Below are 17,851 nucleotides of genomic sequence, written 5' to 3' on the forward strand. Positions count from 1 at the left end.
CAATAATGCAAATGAATCTGTCATGTTCGTAGCTACTATCCCTAACCGCCGTATTCATGAATATATGGTAATTAAGCTATTACTGCTAATGTAACTGTGTCAGCACTACTAAATTAAGGGCTGTACTGTAAATAAAAATGGGGTCATAAAAAGAAAAGAAGGCAGTAAAAGATAATGGGTAGAAATGCTAAGGGGAAGTAGGACAGGCTTTGCACAAGCAAAGGAATTTATTTTAAAGGCCCCTACGAAAGGATCTATTTTGATGTCATGGCTTGAAATTGCAACTACAAGCTGATACACGAAACAAGCGGTTCCTTTTGTCCTCAGTGCCGTACTAAATCCTATGACATTGGCAGGTTTGTGATAAAACTGTCATAAGAGATCATCAATTTATTACCCCTCCATTGTGGCTCCATCTCTGAGCTCATTAATAAGTGTGCAAGGTATGGAAAGATGGCATAACAGACCCCTTCCATAAAAGCTCACAAAAGAAGTATGAGAGGTTCCTATTCCCAAGGAGTAATTTGTAGTCTGAAGTATGAAAATTGGGATTTTTTTTCTTATTTGGTAAATTCCCTCTCACTGTATATTTTCTGCTCTCTTGTACTGTCCCCAGTGCAGCTAGTTTTAGCAGCAGAACAAAATTACTCTCACTTGAAGAGCCCTATTTCCATTAAACAAGAGATGAAAGATTGGATATTTGTAGCACATGCAATTTTGTTACACAAATGAAAATCTCGAGAAGCACCAATGAAATCAGTATTTTGCTTAAGCTCAGCCTGCATGTAAATGAAATTAGAGTCTGGCTGCAGGTGATCAAGCCCTGGGGTACTGGTGGGCCCTTGGCCACCACTGTCTTGCTTCAGCTCAAAAGGCTGAAGGTTTGAAGATTTGGAAAGAAAATGTCCTGAATTAAAACACATGTCCTTGCTGGGACAGGGAGAGGGGAAGGATAGGGAGGGTTCAGTTTGGGTGAGAAACACGCAGACCAAGAGATAGGAAGAGGCATAGATATTCATGAGCCGTGTACTTCATGTTCTGTATTTGCAGCTTTTCCTGATTTTGCGATTTAACTGAACACAAAGCACAATGATCAAAACTGCAAGACGCTGCCCTTAAGACAGCCAAAGGCAGGCAAAGAAAACCACTGTCCGTAACTGGTCTGAGATCACAGCAGATAGATAGCCCTGAAGATGGCACACAGTGAGATTTATCTGTTAAGTGAGAGTTTTCTCCACTGTATCAGGTAGACGCTGTCTGTATTTTTCTGGGGGGTATAATCCCTCGTGCTTCAGCACAGAAGCCGATTGCAAGCAGAGACTGGAAGATGCCTCCTCTCCAGGCTGTTTATTCCATTTGCATCCACAATGTGGCTTCCTGCCTTTTTCTCTAACTCAGCTCGAGCAGAGCGCTGACAAGGAGAGGGCACTGGATTCGGTGTCCCCAGTATGCAATTCCTAATTAAACACGGACAGGGATATGCTGCATCAATTTGCTGGTAGGCTCCCCGGAGATTGATTTATATAGGGACAGGCACAGTACACAGCTATGCAGTTCAGCAGCATTTTGAGGTATTGTCTGGGAAGATGCGAGCTGGCTGAACCCTTAAATCCACATCAGCTGGCAGCCACCACCCGTAGCTGATCCCCTTCACAAACTCTCTGCTGTGACATGCCGAGCGTCTGAACCGGAGCCAAGCGTGGATTTTGCAAATGGGCCCTCTATTTCTAAAGCGATGCACATAAAGTGTCCAGTGCCGAATGGGTCACCTTCCAGCTTCATATCTCATCCCAAATCCTGGCTCTTTTCTCACCTCTGGGGTCCCCCCGGGGCTCTCCCTGAGGCTGTGGACAGGGAGCTGCAGGTCGAGCTGCCGGCAAACCTTCCCGCTGCCCTCTCAATCAGACATTTGACAGTGCTCTCTTTTGCCCAGCTGGCATGGGATGAAAAAAATGACTTTGCCAATTAGTTTCCAATTCTATCTAGAGATTCAGTGTCTTTCTTGAAATGCAGGGTTGCTCGGGGCGGCTGGAGAAAGGAAGCTTGTGAGCCAAGGACAAAACGTAATGATAATAATGCGAGGCAGTGTGGGAATGTAAAATAGTTCCAGTCACTTAATCCAAAGTAAACTGTGACTGACTTAGGAGTAATCATTAATTTTTAAAACTTTCTTTCTAAAAAATTAAGAATGACATACTAAGGAAAGGAGCAGGTTCAAAGGCAGATATCCAGACCAGAGCAAGAGAGCATACAGGCAGATTTTCATCCTAAAGGCTAATATCAGAGGGGTGCAAAATCTGCCAGGGAGTGCAGGGAAGCTGTGCCAGAGCCGGCATGCCCCGCAGAGCTGTGTGTGCATGGCGAGGGGCAGGAGAGCTCAGCAAACACCTTGCACCCTATGCTTGTGGCAAAAACAAACACACACGCAAGGAGCAAATTAAGCTAATGAGCAGCGATCTGTGAAACGGCGGTGTGTCTGCGGCTCGTGGTCATCTGGCTCCTGCTGGCTCCTGCAGCAAGCAGCACTTGTGCAGCTATACAAGGGGACGGGTGTAATGGAATCAAAGCTGGCATGGCTTGTCCTGAAGGGTTGGAGAAAAAGTTAAAGCAGAAATGACTTCTTTTAAAGGCTGGCTTTCTAAGGAGTAATTTTGGTCATTTCACCCGCTGTACAGCTCAGTGTCAGCATTGCCAGCAAATAACCGTTCTGACGGGAACAGCCAAACAGTGTGGTGTGTCTGTGTGCAAGCAGCAAACCAAAATGCATATTCTTATGTTTAAAAAATGTGAAGTATATAAAAATGTATTAGGAAAAGGGAAGAAAGAGCCATGAGTTTTACAAGTGCTTTCAGATGAAGTGCCCTTGGGCGAACACATCCACTGCAGGATGGAAGCAATATTGCAACAACAGGATGTAAACTTGTGTTTCCGTGCAGATTGGTGGGGGCAGCAGGTGTACATCCTGGGGTATGATCTTCCCCTGACGTGAATCACTGCTCTGCTGATAAAATGAACCAAGCTGTCCCCGCCGCACACCAGCCTGGAGTTCTTCCTCCGCGTGCATTCACTGGAATGAAAAAGGTGGACTCCAAAATAATAAAAATAATAAAGGTAATCCAGAGAAAAACTAAAAGTGCTGGAGTGGAGGCAGAGAAATCTCCTGCTCACATCTGTATCACCAGCTATAGCCCTCAGCATCATGCCAATCTGTATTTCATCACTTCTTGTGAACACAAGTAAAATGGCAGCCCCGCAGGGATTACTCAGTGCCCAGTTAACAGCAAAAAGATTTTGAAGTGCAGAAAGTTAAAAAGAAAAAGGTTTCCAGTATCCTAGTTTGATTTCCATGTTCTGATGACCTGAAGTCATCTAAGGCAGTGATATTAAAAAAAAAAAAAAGGGAAAAAAAATCCACGGCATTTTCTTAAGGGGCAAATTATTTTTAGCTGTGGAGATTTAAAGCTCTCTCCAGGTTCCTGAACTTTGAGAACTTTTCTTCACTAAGAAGCTTGACAGCTAAGCAGGTTCTCTCTTTTCCCAACCTTTCAACTGATCTAATTAAAATATGCAAAATCTCCCTTTCTGCATGATGAAGGAATATGCTTTTTTTTTTTTCCAGCAAGATAAAAGGCAATTTCTAGAGACTCTATTTTTAAGAATAACTGCTTCCCTCTTTGTTTTGAGTGCTCGGCCACTTGTCCCATTTCAATTTATAGGAGAAAAATGGGAAATAAACAAACAAGCTCACCCACTTTCCTTGTTTTTGGCCTCGAGATTACTGGCACCAGACAGCTTTTGTGAGACAGAAAATTGGTTGTAAATGAGTGACCAGGCCTGACTCTAACTGACACCAGTACCACTGCACGCTGCCAGAGGAGAATGCTGGAGTTGGGCATACGTTGACACCTGGCTCTGTGTGCTTTAACTTGGTTCAGGTGCCTCCAGAGGAATGACTTCCCAAGCAGAATATAGTTACAGCTTTTTAATTAATTTTGGGTTAGTATCACTTTTCAAAAATTACACTGCTTTTTAGTCACCCACATTTATTTATGATACACAGTCCAAATGTTGCTGGAGAAAGCTCTCTTGATGAACAGACTACCCGAAAGGCATGAAAAAGCCAACAAACCTCCCCAACATCTGGGACACTGGGATTTTGGGGGCTGTATTGCACTACTGTTTCAAGTGAAGCTGCCCTCCGCCCAGCAGGGCACCAGCTGCAGCCTTGTCCTCCTTGCCAGTGACCTCAGTTGCCAGTGTCTGGAGCATGCAGAGCTCCATCAGGTTCTCCTATCGTCTCCCAGGCAGCATCACACCCTTTCTACCATGCACAGATTAACCCTTCCTCCCTCCAGGCACTGCTTGCCTTGTAGTGGGCCCTGACTGGGCAGGACCCAGGGCCAGGGGCTGCTGTGAGATGCAGGCCAAAAAAATCCTAAGGATCATATACAAAGGGGAATTAATTAAACAAATCAGAAGGTATGGCTAGAAGAGCCCTTACTGCCACTATACAGTGGCCTGAGGCTTTTGCTTCATAATTACAACTATATTTTTTCCTTTCACACTAAGCTATCCTCTGTCCATAATCTTGGAACCTAATCTTGGCGGCCAGAGGGCCTCTCTCCTTGGGCTCAGGGCCATTCCCTGGCAGTGAATTCAGTTCATCCCGTTAGAAGAGACACACCGATGTTATTTACAAAGCCCGTGCACCCACTCAGTTAGCACATACACACATATACGGTACAGCGAAACCCGTTCAGCAACGCATTGCACGTCCGAGGCCTGGGATTTAAAACCAAACTCTTAAGCACGGGCTGACTGAATCCGAGCAGGAAGAAAATCATTTTGTGTTCTTGGACTGACAGAAAATGTAGGCTGAAGTTTTGAATAAATGATTTGCTCTGAATCATTTACTCAGCGCTACTCGGTACCTCAAAGGACAAGAATGGTTCCTAAACATTTTCTGTGATAAAATATTGAATCGACGCTAATACTGCTTTGCAGGGGAAGCAGTATGAGGCCGATGCCCTCGGTAACATAGCCTGCATGCCCTTGGCATGGCTGCTGGCAGGCTCAGGAGCCTGGTGCTGCCTGGTGGCGTGGCTGCGTCCTCAGTGCTGTTGCTGCACCTCAACTCACAGGTGGGTGCCTCTGACAGACAAAGTGGTCCCTCTGCACAGGCTGCTGCTGGCAAAGTGCTTTCCTGTGAAAAAGCATTGAGTCAGAGTGTTAGTGTGCATTATTTATCTTTTAATAATGCCATGGCAAAGTTTAGAGGAGTATGGCAATAACTGTGATCGCTGAAAGGCACAGGATGTGGGCTTGACAGGCCTATAAGGCCAATTAAAAACTCCTCTTGAGCGTCAAGCCTTGGTTTCAAGCATGAGGTAAAAAAGGCTCCTCATAACCATGACTGTGATTACAGAGGAAAAACAAGCAAAAGCCAGGATCTTGTGCCTGTGACAGAACTGTGGTGGATTTGTGTCAGAGATCAGTGGAATAACATCAACATGCTCCCATATGCATACCGCCAGGATGACATGAGGAAAGCGTTTCTGGACATGGAAATGGTGAAAACGGGATTTCACTGGACTCAGTCTGTCAGTCAGTGAGCAGTAAGATTTTCCCCATTGTCTGGTAGAATTAGACACTTGTATGTCACAATATCTGGGAAACAAGGAGGAGGTATGTACCCCCAGCCCTGGGATGGCTGGGAAGTTCAAGCTGAGAGATGGTGATAACTGGGTGTCATGCTGGTGAGGGGCCTGGAACACAAGTCCTGTGAGGAGCGGCTGAGGGAACCGAGGTTGGAGAAGAGGAGGCTCGATGGAGACCTTATTGCTCTCTACAACTACCTGAAAGGAAGCTGTTGGGAAGCTGGGGGTTGGCCTCTTTTCACAGTGATTGGACTAGAGGGAATGGCCTCAAGTTGCACCAGGGGAGGTTTAGGTGGGAAATGAGGAGACATTTCTCCTCAGAAAGAGCAGCCAAGCATTGGAATGGGTTGCCCAGGGAAGTGGTGGCGTCACTGTTCCCGGGGGCATTCAAGGAAAGGTTGGACGTGGTGCTTAGGGACATGGTTTAGTGTGTGACATTGGTGGTAGGGACACGGTTGGACCAGATGATCTTGGAGGGCTTTTCCAGCCTTAATAATTCTATAATATGATGGTGCACCGCAGTGTGACAGAACATTTGGCAACCCCCCCTCCCCTCATGGCACGGGCGTGGAACTAGGTGATCCTTGAGGTCCCTTCCAACCCAAGCCACTCTGTGCTTTGGCTGGATGAGGCCGGGCCGGACGACCACGTTTATCTGTGCCAGGGGTGATCGGGCCTGATTCCGGAGGGACAAGGACGGTTGCTGGGCCGGGTCGGGGCTCCAGCCTCCACCATCTCCCTGCGAGGGGCGCCTGAGGAGCCGGCCGCGAGGGGATGGCGGCGGACGGGTGTGCCCGCGTGTGCGTGTGTGAGGGGCGGGTGTCTCGGCGTGCGAGGGGCGGTGTGTGCCCGCCGGCGAGTGCGAGGGGCGCTGCGTGTGCCCGCGCTCGCTCCTGCTCCCGCTCCGGCCCGCCGAGGGGCGGCGGGGAGCACCGCGGGCACCCGGGGCTTTCATTTCGGGGAGGAGGGTCGGAGCCCTGCCCGGCGCCTCCCTCCTCCCCGCCGCCGGGGCGATGCCGCGCCCTCCGTGCCCTGCCTGCCGGCGGCCCCGCGGCTCCGCGCCGCGGCCAGCGGCGTAGCGAGCCCGGCTGGGCAGGGGGGCGGCCATGGGGGCTGCCGCCCCCGCGGCTCTCGGCGCCGAGCGGATTACGAACGAGCGGCTCGGGGCGGCCCAAGGGCGTCCCGGCATGTAGAGCCTGACGGAGCGGCGCGGAGGTGAGCGGCACCCCGGGGTGCGGTAGGAGGAGGTGAGGGTGGGTGGCTGGGTGCCCCCTCCGGGGGCTGCTCCGCCCGAACTTGCGGCCACGGAGCCACCTGTCCGGGTCCCCCCCCTGGGGTTTTGGCCACCCTGCAGCAGCCGGCACAGCAGGGACCCTGCGAGTTTATTGATTAATTAAATTAATTCATTAATTGGGGTGTCCTCCATCTTAATTGCGAGACATCGGGCTGACCTGCCGGCCTGAAACCTCGGGGGTCGTGAGGTGTCTTGTCACCTGCTGCCGTGCTGCCATAAAATATGTACCTCGTTTGCTATCCCCTCAGTCTGCAGCCCGTCAGGTGTCTGGTATAGTTGATATTAAATTCCCTATCCTTAAAGAAAAAAACAGTGCTGATTTTCAGACTCCTCCTAAGTTCATTTGTTTACTACGGAGCTGTGACTTCAGTGGTCTCTTTGGTATAAAAACATTCTGCTGGTGTGATATTTTTGGTGGCTCTGACAACGGGTTTGTTAGTCATGGTTATGAATATGGTAATACGCCAGGCTGCCATTAAACTCCACGTCCTTTAAGTAACATGGTTGAACGGGCACGTATGAAGCCTCGCGTTTCCTAGCCGGCAACTTCCAGCAGATCTCCTCCTCGCAACTTTCCTGTGGTACAGTAAAAATGCTTTGCCCGGCAGCTGGCTGGGCAGAGGCGAACCCTAAGTTTGGTGTGAGGTGCACCTCCTTGCAAGCAGGCTTATGCAACGCGGCGCCCGGTGCAGAGAGATGAAGGGAAGGTTTGGGGAAGGAGGGTGGTCAGGTGGTGACAGTGCCTGCCTGTGCCTGTAAACCCGAGGAGTGTTGTTTTCTTGTTCTGTGGGCATCCTGGCTGATCCTGGGCAAGTCTCCGAAGCTTCTTGGTGTTGCTTGCTTTCTCCGTAAAATAACGGCCTGTCCTCTGTTGCTGCTTCTCAGGGCTGCGAAGCTGCTCGGAAGCCCATGGAAACACTTTTCAGCCAGGAGGTACTGTGTAAATGCAAATTACTACAGCATTACTATTTCAAAAACGCTTTTCAGAAGTTAGAGCAGGATCCTTAGGCAGTTTATTGAACCTATGTGGCCAAATACATTTTCAGACAGCTCCAAAGCAGACTGAAGTATTAATCCCCTGTAAAGAAATCTAGTATCCTTTCTCAAGAAAAAAAATTAAAGATATCACCCTTGGGTGTCACCAGAGGCGTCACTCTTTGTTTGGGCCGTGAATATTTGCCCCCCCGGTTTCTCTGCATGTAACTTGGTGGTCATTATCAGCTGAAGAAATGCTTCAGTTTTAGACTGCTGAAGCTGCAAGACATGAAAGAGCTCACCCTGACCACGACATCAGCTGGCCCAGCGTGAGCCTCTGGTCTCCGTGGTGGGGCATTGCTCTTGCATTTGGCTGTACTTTTATCCTGAGAGATTGCAATGATCTCTACACTGTCAGCTAAGGGCAAGTCTTCCGAGGCAAGAACTGTGTCTCAGGGTCTACTACAGGGCACATTTCTAGCATTTAAACAAAACAAAACGAAAGAAAAAAAGGCCAGGTACTGGCTTTTTTTTTTTTAAGCTGTGAAAAGAAACTAGATGGAAAAGGACTTGAGTTTAAAGCTGATCTCTGATCAGTTTTAATTTGTCTTGCAAGCATATAGAACATTAACAGAATTTCTTGTTACTGGGATTTTGAGAGAATTCCGTATCATTTGAGGTGCATTGCTTTCGCTTGAGCATGCTGAAATCTCATTGTTTTTGTAACATGTTTTTTAAAAGGCATTCTTATTTTTCTTAATCACCTTCCATTTTTGTAGGGTCCCTGAGTAGCTTCTAATCAGAATTGCGTTTGAGGTAATGCAAAATTCTTTGACTAGTTTGCTTTTTGCAAAGATTTATTTTCAGGCAACCTTAAAAAATTCTTAGAATGTCGATTCTGAGGTCTTTTCATGTTGTGGTTTTAATAGACAAGGCACTGTCAGCTGAGTTATGAGTCTTCCTAATAATATGATTAGTCTGTTTTTTTGAGGGATGTCGTTCTTGAAAACATACCTCAGAGGAAAAAAAATCGCAAAAGCTATGTGCAAATAATTTTTTCCTACAACAGATGGAAGAGCTTGATAATCACCACTTAAGGGTGGCTAAAATTAGTTTGAAACAGAAAAGATTATTCCTACAAGTACAGTAGTATAATTTATACGAAATGAGCCAAATTCTACTAATTGTTCCACTGGTGTAAATATAGAGTAATATCTTCGCCTGGAGTTTCTCCTTTTTTATAAAGTAACGTAGAACACAGGGGATTGTAATCTGTTGACTTTTTAAGTGTTTGTCACAAAGGTGAGTTCTTCCTGAAGCCTGGTGGCAGAACATGACCCAGGATTTAGCTCCCTGTTCTCGTATTTGGAGCAGTGTAATGTTCTCTTATAGAGCCTCCAATTCAAAATTTGCTGTAATACGATTGTGGGGAGAGGGTTCCTGAATGACTCAGATGAATGTAGCTCGGAGTAAACAAACATGTAAATCATTTCTGGCTAGAGAGAGAGAGAAAGGGAAACATGGAAGAGCAGAGAAAAGCCAGCCTCAAGGATGAGACATTTATCGAGACGCGCTCAGCAAGGACCACCAAGTTCAGCAGGATTCAGCTGTCAAAAATTCAGGACTGGATGTGCAGCAGTCTTTTTATTTATTTTTTTTGACCTTCGGTAATGAGAGGAACCTGTAGGAAGTGAGTGCAACTGTTAGAGCCACGCAGAGGTTACCAGCTGTTTGGTTGGGCTGATAAGTCTGGCACAAAGCTGAGCAATGGGCACACTTACATGGCCTTCACGAGAGCAGGGAGCCACAAACACTGCCTCTCAGAGGGGGAGGATGCCACCACACACAGATTGGCAGACTCCACAACATCCAGTTTGGGAAAAACACAAGCAAACGAGTGGTTCCTGGAAGTTTCTGAACCCCAAAGGCTGGGTAATAATGTTGTGGGTAACCACAGAAGGATCCAGACGCAGCTTGTGGTTCAGATTAAGAAGTACCAGCTTTAAATCAACTTTAGGTTTCTTTGTAACTAGGTGAGTCCCCAGAACAAAATCGGAGCACGGCAAAGGCTATTCTCGTTTGTCTTCCCTGCCGAGGGAGATGACCCGCAGGCACAAATCAGTTCGACAGAGCATCTTGCCAGCCAGGTCCTCCTCTGAATGCCCAGGGGAGAGTGGTACCGCAGGTAGGAGTTGTGGGCAGAGGGAGCTGCCGCTGGGGGAGAAGACTGTAGGCACTGGAAAGCTGGGGTAGGATTTTTATCCCTCTCAGCTGCCTGAGCTGTTACGCTTCAGTGTGTTTTCAGGGTAAGTCAGGTTAATGCTCGTGGGGAAGCGCGAAATGTGCTGGCATCCAGGGGTGAAATGAGGAGAACCGGGGCTGGTCCCCTTCTGCTTGAGGATCAGTGCTCCAGAGCTCTGCCTCCTGCTTTGGGCACTTCTGCCATCATCTCACAGAGAGGATGCTGTGTTGCCGTGTGCGGTTGTTCCAGGTAAAACCTGTGCTCTTCCCGAGGTACAGGCCTGCCTCAGAGAGCAGTGAGGAGTCTTCAGGGTGAAGCGTAGCTGGAGGAATGGCATCTCTTGCAGTGTTTTCTGAAAGATGATGGCTGTGAAGGGGAGGAGCTGGAGGGACAAGGTGTATTTCTGTGTCTGCGTAGCAGACCTCAGTCCTCCTTTCTCCATCTTCTTTTTTTCTTTAGAGTACATCTGGTTTTACATGGCACTGGTCACAGCGGCCACAATGGGAAACTTGACTTTAGGCAGCAGGACCGAGTGACAAGGCTCCCAGATCAAATTTTTGCTGGTAGGAATTATGGGTGTTTCTGTTAGATAGTTGGACGTGTGTTATTATTTATTCTCGGCGCAGTCTCTGGATTCAAGCCAGGAAGCTATTTTGTCCTGATTCCCTTCTCCCTCCACTCAGTCTCTCCCTCTCTTCATGCGCAGTGAACGTGTTCCAGCCAGAACTGAAGCCATTTCCTGGCCCCTTTCATGTGTCCTGCAGCCCGTTTGCACCCGTAGCAAGAAAGCTGACCCACTGTTTGGGAAACACTGACTTCAGCACCCGAACAGGATGGGTTATGTTTCCCATCATGCCCACTAATTAAATTGTAGCGTGCATTACCACAGGATGCTGCGGAGGGCGAAAGCGTAAGCAGGTTGAAAAAGATGAGACAAGTTCACAAGGAGCAGGGGGTGGACGGAGGAGGCACGGCAGGCTGGGGGTAACCTCTGGCTGCCTGCACTGCGACTCGTCGGAGGCACGGAGGGAAGAGCTACGGAGGACGCAGCGGGCACAAACTGCTTTCCACCACCAGAGAGAGCATCCAAGGATGAAAGGACCACGGGGCTGATGTGTGCCCCTGTTCTCCTGGCACTGACACACGTAGCTCGCTAAAACACAGCAATGCACTTTCTTCTCAATAAAACAGGGAGGAAGCAGAGCTGATGAAATAGTGTTTATTGGGCATTTTGGTACCAGAAGGATGGCCAGAGTGGAGATTTCAGCTTGCTCTCACAGGTATTAATGGATTAACGTAGGAAGCTGCTAGAATTTCATTGTGAAGCCGTACTGGCAGAGTACAAAGCCGCTTGGGGCTCAGGGCTCTGTTTGGGACGAGAGTATGAAATAATTCTATTTTCTCATTCAGTCTTTGTGTCCTGCTCAGTCTGGCTTGTTCTGTGCTGTGAAATGGAGGTGCTGATCTCTTCCTTAGCCTGGAGCTGCAGTTAATGGAAGTATCTGTAATGTGTACTGGAGTACTTGAAAGTTTCCAGGTGGGGAGACCTCCAGGTTTGTAAAATTTCCCTAATGCCCTAAAATCATTATTCGTATTGGGAACGAGAGGAATAAAGATTCCCAGGACATCAGCTCCTCCTCGCGGACCCTTCACGCCGTTCCCCTAGAAGATCAGGTCAGCTGCAGGGATGTGGGCACTGCACAAATGGGGCTGTGAGGCAGGTCCCCATGGCACAGGCTGCTTCAACGAGAAGCATCTGCTGCATCAGAGGGGTTTTTTAACAGGAGAGGAACGAGTACATTGGTGAGGAAAGTAGGGCCTGATCTGGGGAGGAGGAAGAGGGCAGGAGAGCACAGAGAATCTGTGAGCACAAGGTGCTAAGTCCCTGCAGTGTATTTAGGGCTATGGTGAAAATCCTTTACCCAGATCTTTCTTTCCTGTGTGAGACCATCAGGGAATCCTCGTTTGTGAAAAGTATATAGAGACTCTGGAGAATCCTAAAAATCTTCCCAAGTCTGCTTCTCCTGCAATACCCTTTTTCTTCAGCAAGAAGGCAAAGACTCACCTCCCTTTTGGGATAGTCCCGAGGGCCAAACTGGGAGCTCGCCATGCCCAGCTGCTCTGCAAGAGAGAACAGGGCTGCCCCATTCCCCAGCGGGTTCCTCGGTGGGGAGAGCAGCTCCCGTGAGGCCCCAGCCCACTGCCAGCTCCTGCTCTCAGCCAGATGCACAACGGGAGATGGACACAACGCGGCCACGTCACTGTCCTGACAGACACCGAGTCCCTGCTCTGTGCTGGAGATACCGGGGCACAGCACGGGCCCGGAGCAGAGGATTGCTGGATGGCTGGGAAAAGGGCTTCAGGCTGCTCCGCCTCGAGGTCTGAAACAAGTGTTTGCCTTCAAGTGCACATCTTTGTTGAAAGGCAGAGTGGAATTCCAGCCTGGAGCTGTGTGTTTATAGTGTTAGGGCAAATGTTCTGACACTCGTCTGTGGGTTTCGTCTGTGGGATCGATCCTGAAGGCAAGTTTGAGGTGATGACTCTCCAGCTCTCCTTATTTCTCCACCGTGGGCAGGGACCGATGCCAGTGTGCGTGCTACTAAGGTCACCCGAAGGCTCGATGGCAGGAGCGAGGTGTTGTGGTTTTGCATGCCCAAAATGGCTTCGCTTCCACAGCATCTCCTGCAGTTTTCCCTGCACCCTGTCGGTAACCTAATCAAACAGGCTGAGCAGCTGGTGAGTGGGCGCCTTGCCTGTCAGAGACATGGGTATGAATATCAGCAGTCAACAAGCCATCACAGCAGCTATTGGCACAAAATGGAAGGAGGGAGGGTGGGCACCCCTCCTAAAAATAAACCCGTTGCTGTCCACAGAAGCCACATGAACCCCTGGGCGTCTCAGATAGTTTTGGAAGAGAGAGAAGCCGAAGAGTGGCTTGGCTGAAAGTCATGTAGGTAGGGTGCTACAAGGTGGGAGAGGAAGATGTGTTTTAGAAAGTCTTCCAGCTCTCCTTGCAAGGCTTTGTGCCCGATCTCCAGCCAAAAATAGTTCATCTGCACTGACCAGAGCTCCGTGGAGTGGGTCAGGTAGTAGGTGTACTGGCAGATCTTTTTGGGTTATCTTCTGATGCTGCCAGAGGTTTGCATGTGCTTGCGAATGGAACAAAATGGGGGGTTTCTTCCTTCTAAAACCTTACAGATTCCAAAAATCTCACTCCTGTTCAGCCTGCAAACGTAACAGACATCAAGCCTGGAAAGTATGTAATTATCTGCATAGAACTGAACGTGTAGAGAAGCCAAGACCCTGGTATTTAAATCCCTCATCAGAGAGCTGGGGAAAGAAAAGGAGAGGCTGGGATTCAGGCCACTGAGACAAGGGTGGGCCTGGCCTGAAGTCTGCTAGGTCGTATATGACAGAAAGGGGGGATTTGTCAGAGCTATTAACTCTGTTTGGTCCCCGCTCAGACAATGTTTTATTTCAGATGTCCTCTGAACGGCTTGTTTTCGTTCTTTTTTAAGATAGCTGATGGCGCCAGAGTTCAGTGTGAAGTATTTGGGATGTAAAGCAGCAGTAGGGCTGCTGTGACCTTCCCGTCCACGCTCGGATTCATCTTTTCCTCTTACAAAAATCACCTGGAAACAAAGCTCCTTCCCCTGTGACACTGACCTGTGCAGGGTGGGCCAGTTTGGGGCTGTTCTCTTTGCTTTTTCGGGATCAGAGCATTTCTTTTTGTCCTTGCTTTTGAATTCAGAGCTTCCCCTCCATGACCGGAGGCGCGTACACGGAGCAGGGACATCTGCCTTCACCAGCGTGGCCGGCAGCCGGAGAAGGTGACCTCTTCAGAGTATCTTCTGTCCCTCCCAGACAGGGGGTGACACAGCACGAGGGTCCAGGCTGGTCCCTGGCTCTGCCCTCAGGGGATATGGAGCTGCAGGTGGCTGGGTAAAAGCTTGGCTTTGCACTGCGACAGGCCGGCGCGGAGGGATCCGAGTTGTTCCTCCAGACATTGTCACAGCCGTGTGATTCCTGCAGTCCTGCGACATTGCCCCTTTCGTGGCAGTGCTCCTTTAGAGTCCTTCGTCTGGTTATTCTGCTCGGCTGAAGTCCTTTAGCCCTCAAAGCTGCAGGGCTGTGGTGCTGTCAGAGGATCCTGAGCCTGATGGTTCCTACATTTGAACCAGGATAAGACCACAGACACCTCTCAGATCTCCGCTGCCATCAGGTGGTTCACGGCAAGTACATTATTAGATGGATTTTGTGGTTGTCTTTTATGGATAGTTCAGAATCTGATCCCGTCTCCACAAATGGGTCCTGTGTTCCTGGCCCCCACGCACATTTTTAGCAGCAGTGGCTTGCAGACTGGTCTCTTGCTTTCTGTGGGTGCCTGGAGGAAAAATTTGGGCAGCCCCAGGATGTGGCTGTTCTTGATCCAGCTGCAGATCACAACAGCCACATCGTGGGGCTCAAACACCCGGCAGTAGTGCTGCAAAGGGAGCGTGGCGTTCCTCCCTTTTTGGGTGGAAGCCGGGTGTGAGTGGGTACACGCCGAGGCGTACGGTGTGCTGGTACAGAGCCATGCGGGCTGGGCTGTAGCATGCTCCTGTGCTTAAATGTTGAAGAGTTATGAAGGGAATGCAGAGTTCAATGGAAATGAAATTAGGCTTTTAGTTTGTGTTCGTTCCTTTAAAACCTAAAGCGTGTTAAATTGAGTTAACACTGTGCCCGTATCACAGTTGCTGTTTAAATCTAAATCTGCTTTATGGGTTGAGGCTCTTGGCACAGGGTTAGGGGAGATCAGCAGCAGTGTCGCCACAGCCACAGAAACTGAAGCTCAGCAGCACCCATGGTCATGCAAGATCCAGAAGCTGCATCTTTTTGGTTTCTTGATGCTGCGCCACACAAAGCTGTCACTGAGCTCGGTTTATTAATTCAGAAGCAAAAGCACAGTTTGCTACCACTAGTGTGGTTACACGAGGGAAAAACCAACACGCTGCATAGATTTTGTAATGGATGGATTCCCGTTTTAATCATCTTTTATAGCCCCAACATATACAGCACGCCTTTGAGTGCTGAGCGGGGACTCAAGTCGTAAAGAATGCCAACTTCAGAGGGGAAGCACAAAGCTCAGCCCGCTTCCCACAAAGACCCTCGGCAGCCATGCAGTTGTTTGTGCCTGCATCGTGGTGGTATGAACAGCTTAAACTCAATATTCAACGTGTGTCCAGAGCTGAAACGGGACTGGCAGCTGGGAAGGTAGGAACACGCAGTAGGATGTTAACGAGGTGGTTACAAAGCCCTCTTAGATGGAGAATTCGAGCAAGAGAGTTTGGAGAAGAAGCTCTCCACCTTTGTCTTGCTGACTGGTGTGGAATGGATCAAGCTGGGGGCCAGGCTTTTTTCTCCGTTACATAGATTAGTCTTATTATAGTCTTATTGCTGCTAAGGTCAGCCCAAAGCAGGGGTAAATGGCTCTGAATTCTAATCTGTAAGTATGGAAAGCGAAAATAATATCAGCAGGTCTTCTCTTCAGTGGAAGTAAAGCCTTTTATAGGAAAGATCTTTTATAAATATCATGGGAAACTGATGATATTCGAAAGTACTGGTTTGTTTCCAAATCAACCAACACATAAGTAGACCTACTCTTTTCTCATTTAAATTCATTCATTTTTTATCTTGGTTTGGATCCAGAGGCCTCATCTACTGTTCTTCATCCAACACTCCTGCTGAATCCATATGGATCAATTATCATTAGCAAGAGCATCAGGTGGGGCCTAAGCAGAACCTCTTGTGCCTGAAAAATGAACCCTGGAAACAGCCTCCGCAGGCTGCAGAGTGCTTCCTGCCTGCACGGGCTGCCTCTGTGCACCGGGGATGCTGGAGGCACCGGGAGGGGTTTGAAAACCAAAAGATTTTTAATTTGACCATCTCCGTTCTCACAAATGTCTGGAGAAAGACTGCACTTTGCATGAGTCTGTGGGAAGTGGTGAGTTCTACAAAGAAAGGGACTGTTCTGGTGGGAACCCCGTCATCTGTTCATGTTACACCAGCCCAGTGTGTATTTGTAGCACTGCTTGCAGTGCCTTTCATGTCTGGGCAGCTGCTCAAACCTTATGAGACAGAACAGCATAGACTTAGCCTGTAGGAGATGCTAGAACTTGATGCCATTAGGTTGCTTACAGAATCCTGTTTGTATTTATTACAGCCCAGGGATATACAGCATGGCCTGAACAGCCTTCTTCACCCTCCTGGGTAGGGTCAGTGTTGGCAGAGCACCCTCCAACGCTTCCTGTCACCAACACACCCTATTTCTGGACACACGTATGTAACGTGCCAGGAGACTGTGCTGCAGACTTGTGCCTTTTGTGGTCCTAAAGCTGCACACATCCAAGCCCAGCAGGGTGCCGGTGACATATGCGTAGAGACGTACTCCTCAGCTGGCGCTTGTTCTCTTCTCTTGCTTTTTTTTCGGGGGTTGCTGAGCCCAGAAGTGAGAGTGACAATAGACTGACTCAAAACGTAGCAGGCTTTGGGGCTGGGAGCTGAAGAAGTTATATAACAGCATGTGACAGACGACGCCGGTGGTACATGAAACAAGAAGCAAAGTGTGGAGATACTTTGATGTGCTACCAAAGCTTTGCAGCACCTTCCCTGCTGAGTTAGAGGAGAGCTTTAATTTGGTGAGTCTAGTCAATGGCATCGGCCCAGTGTAACGGAGCAGGAAGGAGTCCAGAACAGTGGCTTTTCTTCTCGGTTTTACTTGTGCGATTAGGAATTATGTCACTGAAATCAGCAAGGCAAGTGAATCTGCATAAGCAGAATGAGATCCAGAGTGCGTAAGAGGCATTTGAAACAATTTAGCCCTGCGTTGGCTGAAGTAATGTGAAGAAAGAGCATAGTAAATGAATAACTAACACCAGAAAGGGGAAAAGAAAGGGAAGTTAAAAGACGGGAGAGCTCTAAGTGTTTCGCTGCTCTAGGATGATATATATATGTATACACAGACTGTTAATTAGGAGAAGGTTACTTGAAATCTCAAAGCCAGCTATCAGCTTCTCACTTTCTTGCAGTACTTTGTTATAGCCCAATATCAAAAAGGCATTCCGTTAAACCACATTTATTCAGCCAGTCACGCAGCAGCTACAATGCGACGCTGCTTCCAGAACTTGGGTCTTTTTGTTCAACTTAATGAAAAGTAATAACGGAGGAGATACCATTTCTATGGTATTAATAATCTATATTCATCTGCTGTACCTTAACACTGGTTTGTTGTCTTTGCACTGATGCTAGCAGGCTGCTGGCAGGCCATGAGGTTTTGTCCCGCATTTTATGTGTGATTTTTCCCAAGGGGAGTATTTTCGCTGGGACGTTTTCGGTCGCAGTGTTGCAGTTGCTTATATTGCTTACTTAGACTTCCCCGTGCACCCTAAGGATTTGCAGTCCTATGCTAATGTAATACATAAAGTAGAGTCACCTTGACTTCGCATTTGTCAGCTTATGCAAGTGCTAACCTTTTACTGCACTGCAACAGAAATGTCATTGCTGTTCAGCCTCGAGATGACAAACAAACAGCTTCCTTGTCAGTAATGGATTTAGGAGGCTGCCTGGCTTGCTGCTGGTGCAGTGGGTTTGGGAGCATAGCTTGTGTCAAATACTACATAAACCGGAGTGTGTGATCTTGGCTTT

General features: G+C 48.4%; 1 protein-coding gene across 1 annotated transcript in view; it reads left to right on the forward strand.

Annotated features, from left to right (window-relative positions):
- Nucleotides 1-6,731: 6,731 nt before the first annotated feature.
- TRPC5 (transient receptor potential cation channel subfamily C member 5) overlaps nt 6,732-17,851 on the forward strand; it is a 98,382-nt gene continuing 87,262 nt past the window's right edge. The window contains exon 1 of the mRNA XM_040572301.1: nt 6,732-6,872. The gene's annotated coding sequence lies outside the window, so the exon portion shown is untranslated. The remainder of the gene's footprint in view (nt 6,873-17,851) is intronic.

Source organism: Cygnus olor, chromosome 13, assembly GCF_009769625.2.
Source record: "Cygnus olor isolate bCygOlo1 chromosome 13, bCygOlo1.pri.v2, whole genome shotgun sequence".
In the NCBI taxonomy this organism is placed as follows: domain Eukaryota; kingdom Metazoa; phylum Chordata; class Aves; order Anseriformes; family Anatidae; genus Cygnus; species Cygnus olor.